The sequence below is a fragment of the Taudactylus pleione genome, unplaced genomic scaffold (assembly GCF_031769625.1).
Source record: "Taudactylus pleione unplaced genomic scaffold, aTauple2 ptg000053l, whole genome shotgun sequence".
NCBI classification, from domain to species: Eukaryota; Metazoa; Chordata; class Amphibia; order Anura; family Myobatrachidae; genus Taudactylus; species Taudactylus pleione.
Window position 1 is genome coordinate 5,716,911 of NW_028284455.1, and position 18,367 is coordinate 5,735,277.

The window sequence follows — 18,367 nt, forward strand, 5'->3', positions numbered from 1 at the left end:
ATTTGTGCACGTCATATCCAGGAAGTATATGCAACCATCAGTAACATAGAGTAACATCGGATGTGATTGCAGCAACTTGTGGTTGACTATACGCTGCTGCAAGCACTGCGAATGAATACTACCAAGTGACGTGTATACAATGATGCTGCCTTTTAATTATGCATGCCTCTGAAACGGCGTTAAGATGCTCAGGCACGCCTGTGTTAGCACCTCCACTCCCCCATTTCTAGTGGCCAGTCCCTGCCACCACCCACAAACGGCTTCTCCTGTCAGTCATTCTGCCGGGCTGTGTATGCGCAGCAAGAAAACGCTTCCCAATCGCTTGCACTGGTTCGTGCACACGCATTGCGATGCATATGCATGCGCAGAATGCAAACAATTGGCTGGCTGCATGCAAATGCATCCTAGCGAGCGGGTCTGAATCAGGTCCTTAATACAAAGCACACGAGATCCGTTTTTTAAATCTGAGGTTTGAACTTGGCGAGAAGACCTGAGTTGGAAATCAGTTCTACTTGGAGCTCCAAAGTGATCCAAGCTGGGACTCGGTTCAACTCAGAACTCCAAAGTTCTGGTGTGTCTGGTTTTCAGTAAAGCCGAACCACTCATCTCTACTATACTCTCTACTATGTGCAGGCAAATAGAGCATAAAAATGCAGACTCCAGTAGGTGAACTTATAGTAACACAAACGTTGTGTAAACAAGTGTCACTGCAAGTTTAATAAAGTTACAAAGCTTTGTACTAAAATAAATGAGTCCAAAAGATAAACAGTTGAAAAATGCCTAAAAAAATTTCAAAGCATTAAAAGATTACTTAAACAAAATAGTTTCATTTACAGATGCAATACTATAGTTATTTTATTTACATCAATTTATTTTTTCTGGGGAACAATGTTGACAAGTGGTTTATCTCTCATCACTGTCCATTTAAATTCCCAAATACCTCTTTTTGTTAATTTGGTAATTTGATAGTTGTGTGCACATACTGCTAAATTCAGACTTTTAACACAAATACATGGCTCTCGCTTTCTTTCACTTCCACGGAATTAGTGCAGTTAATTAGAGCTCCTACAGTTTCCTTTATTCAGATTCAGTCTTTGGCACCACTCTTAACAAGCTCAATAAACAATAGTCTTCTTAAGGGCTGAAATACACAGACTCAGCAATGTCTTTATTATAGCAACAACTTTCCACTGCTCACACAGCCGGGAAATAACTAGTGGATGTGGGAAAAACCAAACTTCCTTTACTCAGCAGAGAGTGTTTGTTCTTTCACAAAAGTTGGTGTAATGTTTACTTTCCTTTGTTCCTGTGCTGGATGGTTCACATCCAAGTTGATGTCTTTTCCATGTAAAGGAGGGTAAAAGCACTATATTGTCATGTGTCAGGAAATAGATGGAAGGGTGAATGGTCTGGATGTCTTTGAAAAGATGACGCAAGTCATATGATCAATATACAGAATGATGGATAAGAAGGTGAGAAATTCCAAATGTTTGTATGTTCTTTATCACAATGGACAGTTGTCAGCATGGTACTAAAGAAAGATATAATCCATTGTTCTAGTGCTGACACATGCTTAGAATGTGTTATCTAACATTAATGTTCTACCATTCTCCAAACCACTGTGAGGATTAAAATGTATTTGGACATGATGTGACTGAAAAAGATATAACATGTATTCTGCATTTACAACACTAAAAGGGGCCGATTCAATTCTACGTGATGGGTGACGTTGCATTCAAATGAATTGACCTAATAAAGGGGTTGGATTTGAGTGATTTCCGAATTGCAGACCTAGTTTTACATTGGCTCAGTCTACATGATACTGACTATCCAATGGCAATTATTAGAGCTATGTGGAGGTGCTAATGGCAGCTTACAACTTCACAGCAGCCCAAATTACCTCTAATACTAGCAAGTAATTTCTACAATTCCCTTAACATGGGGATCAGAACTAATTAAGTAGGAGCTGTCCAAAATCAACCTCTTTAGGGGATTCTTATTTTAATGGTTAAATAGAAAAATAAGTAGATTTATTGCAATGTGGTTCAAGGATCATTCTGGGCTATTGCTATAAAGGTGTGTAAGTTTGCTAAAGCTCTGCAACAAAATATTGATCTTTGATGTGTACCCAGATAAATCAAAGACTAGAAAAGCAAATAAATGGTGTTACTTTGTGTTAAGAAGATGGTGTCACTTTGTGTTAAGAGGGTGGTATTGTATTTTTTATCAATTTAAAGGGACATATGTATGTTGTAGAGCTACTCTCATTGACTAAAACAGATCTTTGCCATTGCTGTATTATGCATATTTGAACTAGGGATGTGCGCCGACCCCCGTGGTTTGGTTTTGGATTTGGTAATTGTATCGCCTTCAAAGTTTTGGATCTGGATTTGGTTTTGCATAACAACCCTCAAGTGTTTTGGTTTTGGATCTAGATTTACAAAAAAAAATAGATAAAAAGTTTTAACAACAGCTAAAATCATGTAATTTATGCAATCCAAAACCCAAAATTCGGATTTAAAATCCGCAAAAAGATCAGAACCGAGACACAGATTTATCCGGATCTCCTCAGGAGATCAGAACCGCGACCCGGATTTACCTGGATCTCCTCAGGAGATCAGAACCGCGACTCGGATTTACCCGGATTCATGAAATTTAGGTGGATTCGGATTTCTGGAGAATCGAACCGCTCATCTCTAATTTGAACAGCTATGTAGTTTTCTAGCCTGCAGATGTCACTATTCACACTATTGTTTAGGAATATCATCAGGGACATCTGGAGGCTTAAAAGGAACTGTTTTCCATTAAAAAGGTTTTTTTGTAAGAAATCCTTTAATTTTGGCCTACTAAATCTAAAGCTTGACTTAGTATGAATGACATTGTTACTTCCAAGCACTAAAAATAAAATAAGAATAAATCATTTAGGTTGGGTACTTAAAACCTTATGATATTAGACAAATGAAGTGAAAAGCCAGGAAGGAACATATGGGATGCATATGGTTTTTTCAAAGTACAAACAACACAATTTGACAACTACTTTAATATTTTCTGTTAATGCATCTAACTAAAAAATCACAGGAAATGGAGGTTGGCATAGTAATTGATTGCTGATTATGGTCTACTTATGTTAAATAAACAAAGTTGGCAAAAGGTGGACTCGTATTTAACAACAGACCATGGGCCTGGTTCAGCAGTATATGCAACTGCAACTACGTATGCAGATCAGCTGCGCATGTGAATGCACTGCACAATGCGATTACATAAGCAGATAGGAATCCATTGCAGAGTGAGTGACAGACCATGAATGTTTGTGGGTGGTGACGGAGGAGTGGTTGGAGAAACACAGGCGTGTCTGCCTCTTTGAATTACGTTGTATGGGTGTGCATAAATTAGCGACTGTGATTGCATACACAGCTTGAGTACTCACTGCATGCAACAAGACTTGCAGTATCTGTGATGGGTCAGACCTGCTGTAATTGTGCATGACGGGCCAATGTGCTTTGATGGTACCGATGTATACGCAGGACTGCGAGGTATTACAGGTGTGAGAAAGCAGTAGTGGGCTTCTCTATGCTGGCTGAGCTGTGGAAGGCATTAGCATATTTTTGCAGCTTCATTGCGTGCGGTAACGCAGCTGCGATAGCCAGAAGCTCTCTGGGGCTTGCACCCACGAGAACCTACCACAAAGGTCTCATCGCAAGCCCAATGGTCGCGATGGTCTTGACCATCGTGACCATCATCCTGGCCGCTCGCAATAGCTGTGGGTGGTCACACACAGCTATGCGAGCGGCCAGGAGGCTGCTCAAAAAAAAAAAAAAACGCCCTGATTCAGAGCGAGCACTCTTTCAGAGCGTCCGGCTCTGAATCAGGGCCACAGTCATAATGAGAAGTTTCACAAGAAAATTCTCCACCAAACAACCAATATTACTATTCTAAAGTTTCAAGAAAATACATCCAGAATGGAAACAAACATATATTTATCCTTCATTACTGGAAAAAACGCCTTTATCCTATCTTCAATCAGCCTCAAGTTACTAAAAAAATGAATCCTCTCTAATGTATTCCACAAAAATAAATCACTCTTTTTTCCATAAAAACAATTAAAAAACATTATACTCCTGTGTCCTCTCTTATTCCTCATTCTAAAAGAGACAGTCACATAGGCATACATAGTATGGAACAAAAGGGAGCTCACCGAACCCGTGGAGGCCAAAGTACTGCAGTGTTGTACCGAATGCTTGGTGTTTGCCCGGGTCTGTAGTATGTATCCACCTGCTACCTCTCTCATCTAGGTCTGGGACTTTACTCCACTCCTTTATGCTCACCGGTTAATATTCCGCAGGCTCTCCTGTTGGTTCACCTTATGCTGGGATTACAATCGCTGATATATACCACCGTGTTTCACACTCCCCGTACATTGCCAGCAGCCGCCGGCTAATGTTAGTCTCCCATCAGGGTTCATCAAGTCTGGGCACTTGCATGCGTCACTGTTTGTCTTAGGTGTTACTTATACACTGACACAGGATTTCTTAAAAAAATAGACCAGATCCACCTGTTGCCGCCAACGCATTTCAACCCTTGCACGGGTCGTTGTCCAGGCTCCTGATACTGAAGTGTTTAAGAAAACTAATGGTCAGTAGGTCAAGAGTCACCGCCTTAATATCTGCACAATGTGTTGCAGTTGGTGCCCGTTTTTTTCTCTTTTTTTCAATGTCAAAATTTTATTGTGTGTACTATTCCTCATACTCAGACTCTCCGGTGCTCATAAATGTACTACAAGGGTATGTTACCCAAATGGGGGGGATAGTATGGCCAGCAGATGAGTCCCCTCCTATTTATTTTTAGTATACGATAGGCTGATTTGGAGTTAGCTGCTCTGCAATGCAACTATTAAGTCTCTTGGCTTCTCTTACAACCCTTGTGAGGAATCCTTGGCCACTGACAATGTAATCTTTTATGGCCTTCTTAAGTTTTCAAATGTACTACTGTGGTGTGTTACCCAATTGGGGAGTGGGGGGTAGTATGTCCAGCAGGACATTCTCCTCTCTTTAGTATAAGATAGGCTGATTTCCATGGAGTTAGCTATTAAGATTCTTGGCTTCTCTTTCAAGTGTTATGAGGAATCCTTGCCTTTACCAACAATGTAATCTTTTATGGCTTAAATTTAAATTTCTTAATCAATCAATTATTAATTAAGCAATAAAATCAATTAATTAATGCGCCACTTTTATCCATTTTGGGTGCTTGCTTTTTAATAGCATTTTCCACTTCTCTTTGTGTTTTTTTATAGCAGTAATAAAATATTGATTAATCAATCAATCAATCAATGACTCAATCAGTCAATCTCTCTTCCATTATATACTCCACCTCCATATCCCTGTACTGCCCTATCAAGGAATGGACTCCACAAGACCTCTGAAGGTGCCCTATGGTATATGGGACCAAGATGTTAGCAGCAGATCCTTTAAGATCTGTAAGTTACAAGGTGGGGCCTCCATGGCATACACCTGTTTTCTCAGCACATCCCAAAGATGCTCGATTGGATTGAAATATGGAGAATATGGAATCCAAGTCAACACCTTGAACTCTCCAAGTTCCTCAAACCATTCTTGAACACTTTTTACAGTGTGTCAGGGCACATTATCCCGTTGAAAGAGGCCACTGCCATCAGGGAATACTGTTGCCATGAAAGTGTGGTACTTGGTCTGCAACAATGTCTCTGCAGGTGGTATGTGTCAAAGTAACATCCTTTAGCAAGAGTTGATGGAGTCCGCACTAATAACATTGAATATACAAAATAGTAACATAAAGAGATAATTAAAGTAATAATACAGAACCAACGTCATGGTCTTAGCTATTACAATATTCGTAAGACTCTAGGTTGGTGGTGCTACCAGGTAATTTTTGTGAATACCACAATAATACAGTTTGCAAAGAAGCAGAAGAACAAAAAAAGGGTCTTTTCCTGGTGCACTCTTGCAAAATTTTTCTAAAGATATTTATCAAAAAGTAATAAAGACATAATATTAAACTTTTATTAGATACAATTGATTAAAAAGAGGTAATATATTAGAGATTTACCCCTGCGATCACAAACACATAACAAAAAGGAAATAATATCAATACAGTCAGTACACATCCAAATGATTTAAAATTATATTATTGGATGTGTCACCTCTTAATAGTTCTGTAATTCTGAGTAAAGGTGAAAATTTGTCACTCTGACACCTTCCCGGTTATATTTACTAGGATAACCATTTCTTCAATCAAATAATAGGGAAGGGTCAAAGATACCCACAATGATTTTAAGCATTCAATGTGAATCTAGAAATATCATATTATTTAGCAGTTGAAATATAATATCATTAAGGAATATACTTATGGACAATGAAAAGACGTAATAATTTGTTGTTCTTCTACACATCTAAAAAGACCTTTGCTTATATAACCATGAAAATACTGAAACCGATGATTGGTAATAATTACTTAAATTTTTCACAAGGTCACCAATCCCATAAACAAATAAATTGCATACACGTCAATGAAACAATTAAGTTCCATACAAATCAATAAGATGTCACCAAAAAAATGTTAAGATGACCTCTGTATGCTTCCCCTAGGTGTTCATATCTGTACATCAACATATATAGGCTTATAAAACATTAACTGAGTGTATATAAGCAAAGGAGGAAAGCATACACTTTCTAAAGGTAACCTCTAGGATTAAAACAAAAGTCCTGAGGTTTGCAAAGGTTAAAAAACCCTTAATCAGAAAAATTGCATACAAATCAATGAGACAATTAAGTTCCATTCAGATCAATGAGATGTGGCAAAAAAAATATTATACAATGATGAGTGACCTATGTATGCTTCCCCAGGTTGTTCATATCTGTACTCTAACAGGTACAGGCTTTGGAAACACTTCCTGAGTGTATATGGGCAAAGGAGGAAAACATGCACTTACAAATGATAACCTCTAGGACTGAGCAAATGTCCTGAGGTAAACATATAGTAGTCTTAGTGCCCACTTGATGTGTGAGGTAATTAGTGTTTTCATTAAATGATGTCCGTGGGTCACAGAAGTAAGGAAAGCCCAGGGACAAGATATGTAACACAATTTCTGCTTTCCCTTGTCTATGAAATCCAACAAGGGATGAGAGAGAAGTGGACATAGATCCCTGGGGAAACAACAGAAAGAACGCTTCTGCTGTCCCCGCTCCTGACAGTATCCTGTTCATAAGCAAGCATCGCAGGGGAGAAGTCTCTGCCCGGCTGAGATGAGAGAGCGCTGTTAGAGCAAAAGTAAAGAAAGGTACCTGTCACTGTTTACAGATGAAGATTGCGACTGCCTCGTGGTGTATCAATAGGGCAGCTGAAAACAAACAGCTCCGTCGGTAGACTCGCATTTCGCCTACACAGGCTTGGTCAGCTGATCGCCAGGAAAGACCCTTTTTTTGTTCTTCTGCTTCTTTGCAAACTGTATTATCAAGGTAACATCCACAAGGTTTCTTAGTAGAACATTGCCCAGAGCAAAAGTCTCAAAGGTGACAATTTTATTTTCAACTGTAGCAAGTTCTCTCCCTGACTCCTCAATGACCCGAAGAATGAAGTCAAATGAGCACTTGTTTAAAATTGCTGCCCACTTACAACAGAAATCTCTATTGTGTCATCCTATAGTGGGAACATTTCTTATTCTGAACCCTCTTGGTATCCCTATAGTAATCTGACACACTTATTGACACTACTAATACTATTTAGATATGATACACATATCATGTTATCTGCAGGCCCAGTGACAGGGGGTGTCTAATGGGACACCTGTACCGGGCCCCAAGATCCAGAGGGGCCCTGCATCATCAGTGACAGAGACAATGTGGTAAGTCATAATGTATTTTTACTTTATTTAAAGTCTGGCATATCTTTCAATTAACATTATCATGCATCACATATCACACATGCAGGGGAGGGATGTGTGGACGGTGGGATCGGGGGTGGTGGTAAGTAGGGGTGAGCGGGTTCGGATTTCTGAAATCCGAACCCCCCCGAGCCCCCCCGATCCGAGTCCGATCCGAGTCAGGCTCGACTTTTCCCGCCTGACTCGGATCTGAAATCGAGGCAAAACGTCATCATCCCGCCTTCCGAGTCTCGCGGGTTTTGGATCCTATATAAGGTACCCGCGTCGGCGCCATTTTCTCACTCGGCTGTGGACAGTGAAGAGGGAGGGTGGGAGTTAGGGCTGTGTAGTGTAGTGTAGTGTAGTGTAGTGCTGCTGTTGTCCACTACTTCAAAGTCCATAGGGGCTGGCTGTGTTGTGCTGTGCTGCTGTTGTTAATAGGGGCTGTGTCCACTACTTCAAAGTCCATAGGGGCTGGCTGGACTGTGTTGTGCAGTCAGTTCTCCATAGGGGCTGTGTCCACTCCAAAGTCCTGTGCAGTGTCCCAGTCCTAAAGGAGTGCTGTAGTGTTGTCCAGGGGGTGCTCTGTCCATCAGGGGTGCTCCCCCCAAATGCTAAAAAAATAATATATTTTCTGTGTTTGTGAATTGTGTGCGCAGTAGCCGCACGTGCATCAACAAAGTAGTGCCAAGCGTGCGCCTGTGTCATAAGTAAAGGGCCGGCTGGCTTGACCGTTAAAGGGTGCTGTAACCCCCGAAAGTACACTCCAGTCCAAACCAAAAAAAAATTATTTTCTGTGTTTGTGAATTGTGTGCGCAGTAGCCGCACGTGCATCAACAAAGTAGTGCCAAGCGTGCGCCTGTGTCATAAGTAAAGGGCCGGCTGGCTTGACCGTTAAGGGTGCTGTAACCCCCGAAAGTACACTCCAGTCCAAACCAAAAAAAAAATTATTTTCTGTGTTTGTGAATTGTGTGCGCAGTAGCCGCACGTGCATCAACAAAGTAGTGCCAAGCGTGCGCCTGTGTCATAAGTAAAGGGCCGGCTGGCTTGACCGTTAAGGGTGCTGTAACCCCCGAAAGTACACTCCAGTCCAAACCAAAAAAAAAATTATTTTCTGTGTTTGTGAATTGTGTGCGCAGTAGCCGCACGTGCATCAACAAAGTAGTGCCAAGCGTGCACCTGTGTCATAAGTAAAGGGCCGGCTGGCTTGACCGTTAAGGGTGCTGTAACCCCCGAAAGTACACTCCAGTCCAAACCAAAAAAAAAATTATTTTCTGTGTTTGTGAATTGTGTGCGCAGTAGCCGCACGTGCATCAACAAAGTAGTGCCAAGCGTGCGCCTGTGTCATAAGTAAAGGGCCGGCTGGCTTGACCGTTAAAGGGTGCTGTAACCCCCAAAGTACACTCCAGTCCAAACCAAAAAAAAAATTATTTTCTGTGTTTGTGAATTGTGTGCGCAGTAGCCGCACGTGCATCAACAAAGTAGTGCCAAGCGTGCGCCTGTGTCATAAGTAAAGGGCCGGCTGGCTTGACCGTTAAAGGGTGCTGTAACCCCCAAAAGTACACTCCAGTCCAAACCAAAAAAAAATTATTTTCTGTGTTTGTGAATTGTGTGCGCAGTAGCCGCACGTGCATCAACAAAGTAGTGCCAAGCGTGCACCTGTGTCATAAGTAAAGGGCCGGCTGGCTTGACCGTTAAAGGGTGCTGTAACCCCCGAAAGTACACTCCAGTCCAAACCAAAAAAAAAATTATTTTCTGTGTTTGTGAATTGTGTGCGCAGTAGCCGCACGTGCATCAACAAAGTAGTGCCAAGCGTGCACCTGTGTCATAAGTAAAGGGCCGGCTGGCTTGACCGTTAAGGGTGCTGTAACCCCCGAAAGTACACTCCAGTCCAAACCAAAAAAAAAATTATTTTCTGTGTTTGTGAATTGTGTGCACTGTGGCTGCACGTGCATCAACAAAGGAGCAGCGCCAAGCGTGCGCCTGTGTCCCATAAGTAAAGAGCCGGCTGGCTCATTTCTTAAAGGGTGGTGTAACCCACAAAGTGCACTACTCTCCAGCAAAAATAAAATAATATTTTCTGTGTTTGTGTGCGCTTTAGCCGCACGTATATATATCAATATAACATAAATGGAGGACCAAACTTTCTCCGATAAAAATAAAATAGGGAAAGATCAAGAACCTCTTCCTCCTAGTGCTGTTGCTGCTGCTGGGAGTTGTTCATCATCCCAGAGAGGAAGTAGGAACATCACTACTTTTACTAAACAATTGACCCTCCAACAGTCCCTAGCGATGAGGATGAAGTACGACAGCAGTCATCCTGAAGCAAAACGTATAACTGAGGCCTCGACTGCTATGTTGGTGTTAGACGTGCGTCTGGTATCCGACATTAGTGCAGTGGGATTTAGACAATTGATGGAGGTAGTGTGTCCTCGGTTCCAAATCCCGTCTAGATTCCACCTGCATCCTCAAAGCAGCAGCGACAAGCGTGCGTCTGTCTGTTAAAGGGTGGTGACACCCTCAAAGTGTTCTACACAAACAATTAAAATATTGTTCTTTTTTTTTCGGTCTTTGTGAAATGTGTGGGCTGTAGCCTCACCTGCATCCTTAAAGCAGCAGCGACAAGCGTGCGTCTGTCTGTTAAAGGGTGGTGTAACTCTCAAAGTGTTCCAAAAAATAAAAAACTATTTTTTTAATGTGTTTGTGACTTGTGTGCGATGTAGCCACACTTGCATCCTCAAAGCAGCAGCGACAAGCGTGTGTCTGTCTGTTAAAGGGTGGTGACACCCTCAAAGTGTGCTACACAAACAATTAAAATATTGTTCTTTTTTTTTTTGGTCTTTGTGAAATGTGTGGGCTGTAGCCACACCTGCATCCTTAAAGCAGCAGCGACAAGCGTGCGTCTGTCTGTTAAAGGGTGGTGACACCCTCAAAGTGTGCTACACAAACAATTAAAATATTGTTCTTTTTTTTTCTGTCTTTGTGAATTGTGTGGGCTGTAGCCGCACCTGCATCCTTAAAGCAGCAGCGACAAGCGTGCGTCTGTCTGTTAAAGGGTGGTGACACCCTCAAAGTGTGCTACACAAACAATTAAAATATTGTTCTTTTTTCTGTCTTTGTGAATTGTGTGGGCTGTAGCCGCACCTGCATCCTCAAAGCAGCAGCGACAAGCGTGCGTCTGTCTGTTAAAGGGTGGTGACACCCTCAAAGTGTGCTACACAAACAATTAAAATATTGTTCTTTTTTTTTTGGTCTTTGTGAAATGTGTGGGCTGTAGCCACACCTGCATCCTTAAAGCAGCAGCGACAAGCGTGCGTCTGTCTGTTAAAGGGTGGTGACACCCTCAAAGTGTGCTACACAAACAATTAAAATATTGTTCTTTTTTCTGTCTTTGTGAATTGTGTGGGCTGTAGCCGCACCTGCATCCTTAAAGCAGCAGCGACAAGCGTGCGTCTGTCTGTTAAAGGGTGGTGACACCCTCATAGTGTGCTACACAAACAATTAAAATATTGTTCTTTTTTCTGTCTTTGTGAATTGTGTGGGCTGTAGCCGCACCTGCATCCTTAAAGCAGCAGCGACAAGCGTGCGTCTGTCTGTTAAAGGGTGGTGACACCCTCAAAGTGTGCTACACAAACAATTAAAATATTGTTCTTTTTTTTTTGGTCTTTGTGAAATGTGTGGGCTGTAGCCGCACCTGCATCCTTAAAGCAGCAGCGACAAGCGTGCGTCTGTCTGTTAAAGGGTGGTGACACCCTCAAAGTGTTCTACACAAACAATTAAAATATTCTTCTTTTTTTTCGGTCTTTGTGAAATGTGTGGGCTGTAGCCGCACCTGCATCCTTAAAGCAGCAGCGACAAGCGTGCGTCTGTCTGTTAAAGGGTGGTGTAACTCTCAAAGTGTTCCAAAAAATAAAAAACTATTTTTTTAATGTGTTTGTGACTTGTGTGCGATGTAGCCACACTTGCATCCTCAAAGCAGCAGCGACAAGCGTGCGTCTGTCTGTTAAAGGGTGGTGACACCCTCAAAGTGTGCTACAGAAACAATTAAAATATTGTTCTTTTTTTTTTCGGTCTTTGTGAAATGTGTGGGCTGTAGCCGCACCTGCATCCTTAAAGCAGCAGCGACAAGCGTGCGTCTGTCTGTTAAAGGGTGGTGACACCTCAAAGTGTTCTACACAAACAATTAAAATATTCTTCTTCTTTTTTCTGTCTTTGTGAATTGTGTGGGCTGTAGCCGCACTTGCATCCTCAAAGCAGCAGCGACAAGCGTGCGTCTGTCTGTTAAAGGGTGGTGTAACCCTCAAAGTGTGCTCCACAAACAATAAAAATATTCTTTTTTTTTTTCTGTCTTTGTGAATTGTGTGGGCTGTAGCCGCACTTGAATCCTCAAAGCAGCAGCGACAAGCGTGCGTCTGTCTGTTAAAGGATTACATCGGTGACAGCATCCAAGTAGGCATGTCAGACAGTCCGTACCTGTACTGGCAGGAAAAAGAAGCAATTTGGAGGTCCCTGTACAAACTGGCTCTATTTTACCTGAGTTGCCCCCCCTCCAGTGTGTACTCCGAAGGAGTGTTTAGTGCAGCCGGGAACCTTGTCAGCGAAAGGCGTAGGAGGTTGCTTCCACAAAATGTGGAGAAGATGATGTTCATAAAATGAATTATCAACTCTTCCAGGGAGACCAGCCTCCAGAACGTACAGAGGGACCTGTGGTTCCAGCAGGGACGAATTAATATTCTGTGAGGATGAGGATGTACACACTGAAGAGGGTGAGGAATCGGTGGATGAGGAGGATGAGGATGACATCTTGCCTCCGTAGAGCCAGTTTGTGCAGGGACACATTAATTGCCAGCTTGTTTTGTGGGGGCCCAAACGAACCAATCATTTCAGCCACAGTTGTGTGGCAGACCCTGGCGCTGAAATGATTGATTTGTTAAAGTGTGCATGTCCTGTTTATACAACATAAGGGTGGGTGGGAGGGCCCAAGGACAATTCCATCTTGCACTTCTTTTTTTTCTTTGCATTATGTACAGTTTGGGGCCTAGTTTTTCTAACTGCCATCCTGTCTGCCACTGCAGTGTCACTCCTAGATGGGTCACGTGTTTGTGCCGCCCACTCGTGTCGCTTAGCATAGTCATCCAGCTACCTCGGTGCAACCTTTTGGACATGAAAACACTATTGTGAGGTGTGAGGTGTTCAGAATAGACTGGAAATGAGTGGAAATTAAGGTTATTGAGGTTAATAATAGCATAGGAGCAGAAAAACCTACAAATTCTGTGATTTTAGCTGTTTTTATGCTTTTTTAAAAAAAAATACAGATCCAAAACACAAAACCCAGAACCCAAAACACGGAAGGGTGGTTTTGGCAAAACCAATCCAGATCCAAAACACGAAGAAAGATCCAGATCCAAAACCAAAACACGAAAAGTGGCCGGTGCACACCCCTAGTGGTAAGGAGCTGGGGACTGCAGAGACATCAGTGTACTCGACCCCAAGATATCTGTTGCTGGCCCTGATCCCACATAAAATAGTCCTTATTTCTCAGTTGTGACTCTTTGAGCTGGGGATTATGCCCAATTTTCCTGGATTACATTTTATTATTTTGGATTGATGTATTGTGTTTTTGATATGTGCATAAAACGCTAACTTAATGCTCCTTTTTGTATCCATGGCATGTCCTGTGGTCTTTTGTTTTTAAACCTGGTGGTGGTTTGTTCCTCACTAACTATGTAGCATTGTTTATCTCCCAGACAACCTCCCAGCTGCCTGTGATCATGCTGTCATGTGGATTAGGCACGTACTGATGATGTCATCGGAGCGGGAAGCCATGCCACAGTGAGATGTACCTACATAAATGTAAGATGTTCTTTTTTCACTGTTGTATCCTTGATAAAAGATTAAATTGAATCTGAAACATTATTATTATCCTTTATTTATATGGCACCACAAGGGTTCCGCAGCACATTACACAGTACATAAACAAATGAGCACACAAGAAAAACAGTTATTAACAGTACAAACAATGCAGGACAAATGCAGGATTCATAAAATTGCTGCATAACAGTACTGCATGCAGGGTGTCAGCAACCAAGTATTAGGTGCTGTTGTAAATTCAAATCTAAGTAAGGGAAGAAGAAGCACGTGAGGGAAGAGGGCCCTGCTCGTGAGAGCTTACATTCTAAAGGGGAGGGGCACACAAACAAGGGTGACACAAATGGGCTGGATTGTGAGGAAGGAACATGGAGTAGTGGGTTAGGATGAGCACTGGAAAGCTTTGAGGAAGAAAGGGGTCTTGTGAGCCCATTTGAAGATTAGGAACCAGGGAACAGAGAGAAGTTCGAAGAAGCGAATGTCAAGAGCATTGAATGGAGAGAATGAAATGGAGAGTTTAGTATGTAAGAGTTGGTGGGGGTGACTAGACAATAGAAGTAACCCAATACTGTGGCAAACTCCAGGCCAGGGAGTGTGAAAGACTTTGAGGCCCCCAAAGGAGAAAGCTGCAGGAGAAGTGGTGTCAGATGGGTACATCCAGGATTTGGTGATGGCTAGGAGATTCAAGGTGTTGGAGATGAAGCTGTCATGGACGGGTACCAGTTGATTATAGACAGAACTGGGTTTCCAGAGGACACAGGAGAGAGGGACAGAGTTAGGAGGAGAGAGAAGAGGGAGATTGTTAGGGGTACTGTAGTGTGGGGTTAAAATTGATTTAGAGCAGGGGGATAAGGGTAGTGTGAGTATGTGGTGGGCTTCAAAATGAGGGAGGGTGACAGCAGGTGGTGGGCAAGGTGGAGGTTTAGTGTGGTGTGGGTAGAGAATAGAGGTAACTTGGAGAAAAGAGAGGGTGCAGGGCTAAAGGTGCATACACACAACAATTTTTTGAACGCTTTAGCTATAACGATGTCGTTATCGTTAAATCATTTGTAAAATCGTTCATCTTTTTAAGGTGAACGATGAACAATAATTGTTCATTCACGTTCATGTTTGTAGTTCATCGTCCATTCTGACTGTCCAACAAACTATTTTCGTTCAGAAAATCGTTCATGTTGTACAGAATGAACGATATCCATTCACTGTATGCATGATTGAAAAACCGTTCATCGTTCATGAAAATCGTTCAGTAATTTACTAACCAACGATTTTTAGTGAATGATTTTCGTTCACTTTTTCAAGGGAAAATCTGAACGAAAATCGTTCACTAAAATCGTTGGTTAATAACATCGTTGTGTGTGTATGCACCTTTAGTGGTGAAATGGCAGGCCCATGGTGGAATAGGAGTAATAATAATGGAGTTATGGGAGCTACTGTGGAGAGTACCAGATGGGATGAAGGGAGAGAGAGGACAGGAAGGAGGGGGAGGAGAAGGTGGAGGAGACTATGGAGGGAGGAAAGAGATGGGAACTGGTGGTAGAGGAGAGAGTTATGTAGCTGCTGAGTGAGGGGGGGTAGCAGAAGAAAAAAGAGAAATAGTGTAGATGAGGGAATGGGGGGGAGCAGCAGTAGTAGTGATGAGTGAGATACAGGAACAGTACAGTTAAAATGTCTAAAAATCAGATAAAAGGAAGAACAGTGCTGGTAGATGTAAAGGCACAACTACAGGAGCATCTAATAAACAAAATGAGTTTGGAGTTGTTAAAGTTGCAGTACTTTAAATTTAGGATAAAGTATTCCTAAAGGTGTGTAGGTGTTAAACAATGGTAGATACTACAGTGGTATATAGATAAATTGACAGTGGTACAGGAATGATTTAAACAGAGAGTGTAGAGTCAAAAAACATACATACAAAAATTACAGTGCAGCAAACTAACTGGTAGTTGCTTGCAATGCTGAAGCAGGATGTTGGAGAAAAGGTGTGTCCAGGTTAAAATAAAAGCTGCTGGCTGAGTTACAGGGTATCCAGAAGCTCAGAAGATCCTTTTCAATTGTTTCAAAGTTGTAAAGAGTTCTATTTTAACTGTTGTCCTCCTGTGTTCCTCCTGTCTAACTCTTTAAATTATGCTGTGCATGTAATACCACTTAGAAAAAAAAACACTTTGCAATAAAAACCTATGCAGCCTTGTAACAGGCCTGCAGCCTGTACCCTACTAAATATATAGTGAAGTACACATGTGTAGTAACTGATTGCACCCCACCGCCCTGTAACCTCACCCACACCAAATGAAAGTCATAAAATTCTAAAACAAACAGACCCTAAACAGCATCCAATGTATCTAGGAGGTAATATATAGTTATATAGTCAGAACTTAAGTCACTCTGGTTTATTAATTAATGACAATATACCTAGAAAATCAGTATATTCAAACAGCACTGGTAATTCTATATCAGATGGCTGGTGCCAATAGATCTTTTACCTAGAAAATCAGTATATTCAAACAGCACTGGTAATTCTATATCAGATGACTGGTGCCAATAGATCTTTTACCTAGAAAATCAGTATATTCAAACAGCACTGGTATTTCTATATCAGATGACTGGTACCAATAGATCTTTTACCTGCAAGGTGAGAAGGGGAAAATCACTCATATCATCATACCCCACTGATCGCAGAGAATAAAATATCAGAATTTAATCATCGCTTAATGTGTGACTTTGTTGGCGCTTACAAGTCCCGTGAGTGCCATCGTGCTGGGTTCTGTACATATAATGTGCTTGCAATTGCAATGTCGAGAATTCTGAGTGATAGAGTAGGACTGACCAGAAGGGGAAGACTTTGGTGCAGTTGGTCAGCTTAACAAATGTTGCAACAATTGCAACTAACATTCCCTGTTTATAAAGTATAGAGAATACAGCTTGGAGTGTCTTTAATATATATGGTAAGTACAGAGCTTCTGGGATTTGTATTTAAACAATGTGGTCTCAAACCAGATATCAGAGTGGTGAGTGCAGCGGATCAATGCCTTTTGCTTATCTGATTAAATTTTAATTAATATTTTTGTGATCACATCTTCTCATGCACCCCAGTGTTAGCTCATTTAATCTAACTTGTGTCAGGTGCTTTTCTATGTGTTTTATAGCTGATATGCTTGGTGAACGTCTTAAGCTGCCCACACACATAGCGATTTTTTACCCGATCTGGCCGATTCCGACACATCGGAAAGACAGATCGGGTAAAAAATGCCCAAATCATGAGTCCCCACTCACGATAACGATGCAATGCGCGCCCCCGCAGGTCGCACATCGCATCGTCACATCTGCCGTGCTGTACGGCAGATCTGACAATCTAGTACACAATGCACTATAAAAAAAGTCTGGCTGCAGGAGATCGGGTGAAGATTAGACAGCATATCATGTGCAGATCGTGTGCTGATCGTGTGCTGATCGTGTGCTGAGCTGCCGGGAGAGTTTCAAGGGAAATCGGACACATCGTCGGATCGTAAGTATATCGGTATGTGTGTGGGCACCTTTACCTTTAAAACCTGTGTGACGTGAGCATCAAACCAGGAAGCATGTCTTATGCCAGGTACACACTGACAAATATATTGGCCGATCAATTGATCGGCCAATATATCTGCTGCACGTCAGCCAGTGTGTACCAGCGATATGTCTGTGAACGGCGTCGTTCACAGACATATCGCATTGGCTGCGCTGCACAGCCGATGGACAGATATGTCTGCAGATATATCTGTCCATCAGCAGGTGTGTATGGACAGTCTGCAGACCGCCTGTACACACACAGCAGCAACGGGGAGGGGGGCGGGACCTACGCCCGCCCGCCGGGACACGCTCCCGACCCGGCCCCCGTCCGCCATGACATGCTGCAGCATGCAGATGATGGTTGTTCAGTGTGTATGAACGACCATCATCTGCAGATATATCGCTTAGGTGTGTACCCACCATAATATTTAACATTAAAGTTATAGCAATTGCAATGTTTATAATTCTGAGTGACAGAGCAGGACTGACCAGATGGGGAAGACTTTGGTGCAGCTGGTACGGTTATATGCCACTTGACCAAACATTTTTCTAACCTTAACATGTTTGGCCTTTTTTTTTATAATACTTACAGACATCTCTTCTGAAGATATTTTCATTCTTTTGTAAATATTCTGTGTCATGTCAGCAAATGGCCCTGACTCATTTGAAATGCCTCGTACAACTCTGTAGAGCTCATGGCCCAAAAAGGCAATTTAACTCTTCTGGCTATATGCCTGTTCTCATAACACCAGTTGTGCAGTGATGTATGTCTCAAAGTATCGTAGCAGAAACTGAGATAATAAATAAGCCCTGAAGCTTAAATATCACTTTCATGTTGGCAATATATAATATACTCAAATAGACGGCAGCATAGCAACACATCCAGTGCCCTTGTTTTTGCAGGAGATTTTTTTTTTCCACTATGCGCTTTTTATGTTGTGAAATGTACAGTGACTGCAATAAAAGAGATTATTATATCACATTAATCTCTGCCCCATTGGAAACTACAATCTAAAACACACAAGGATCCATTTCTGACATCAGCAAAGTAACCTACCAGTGTGT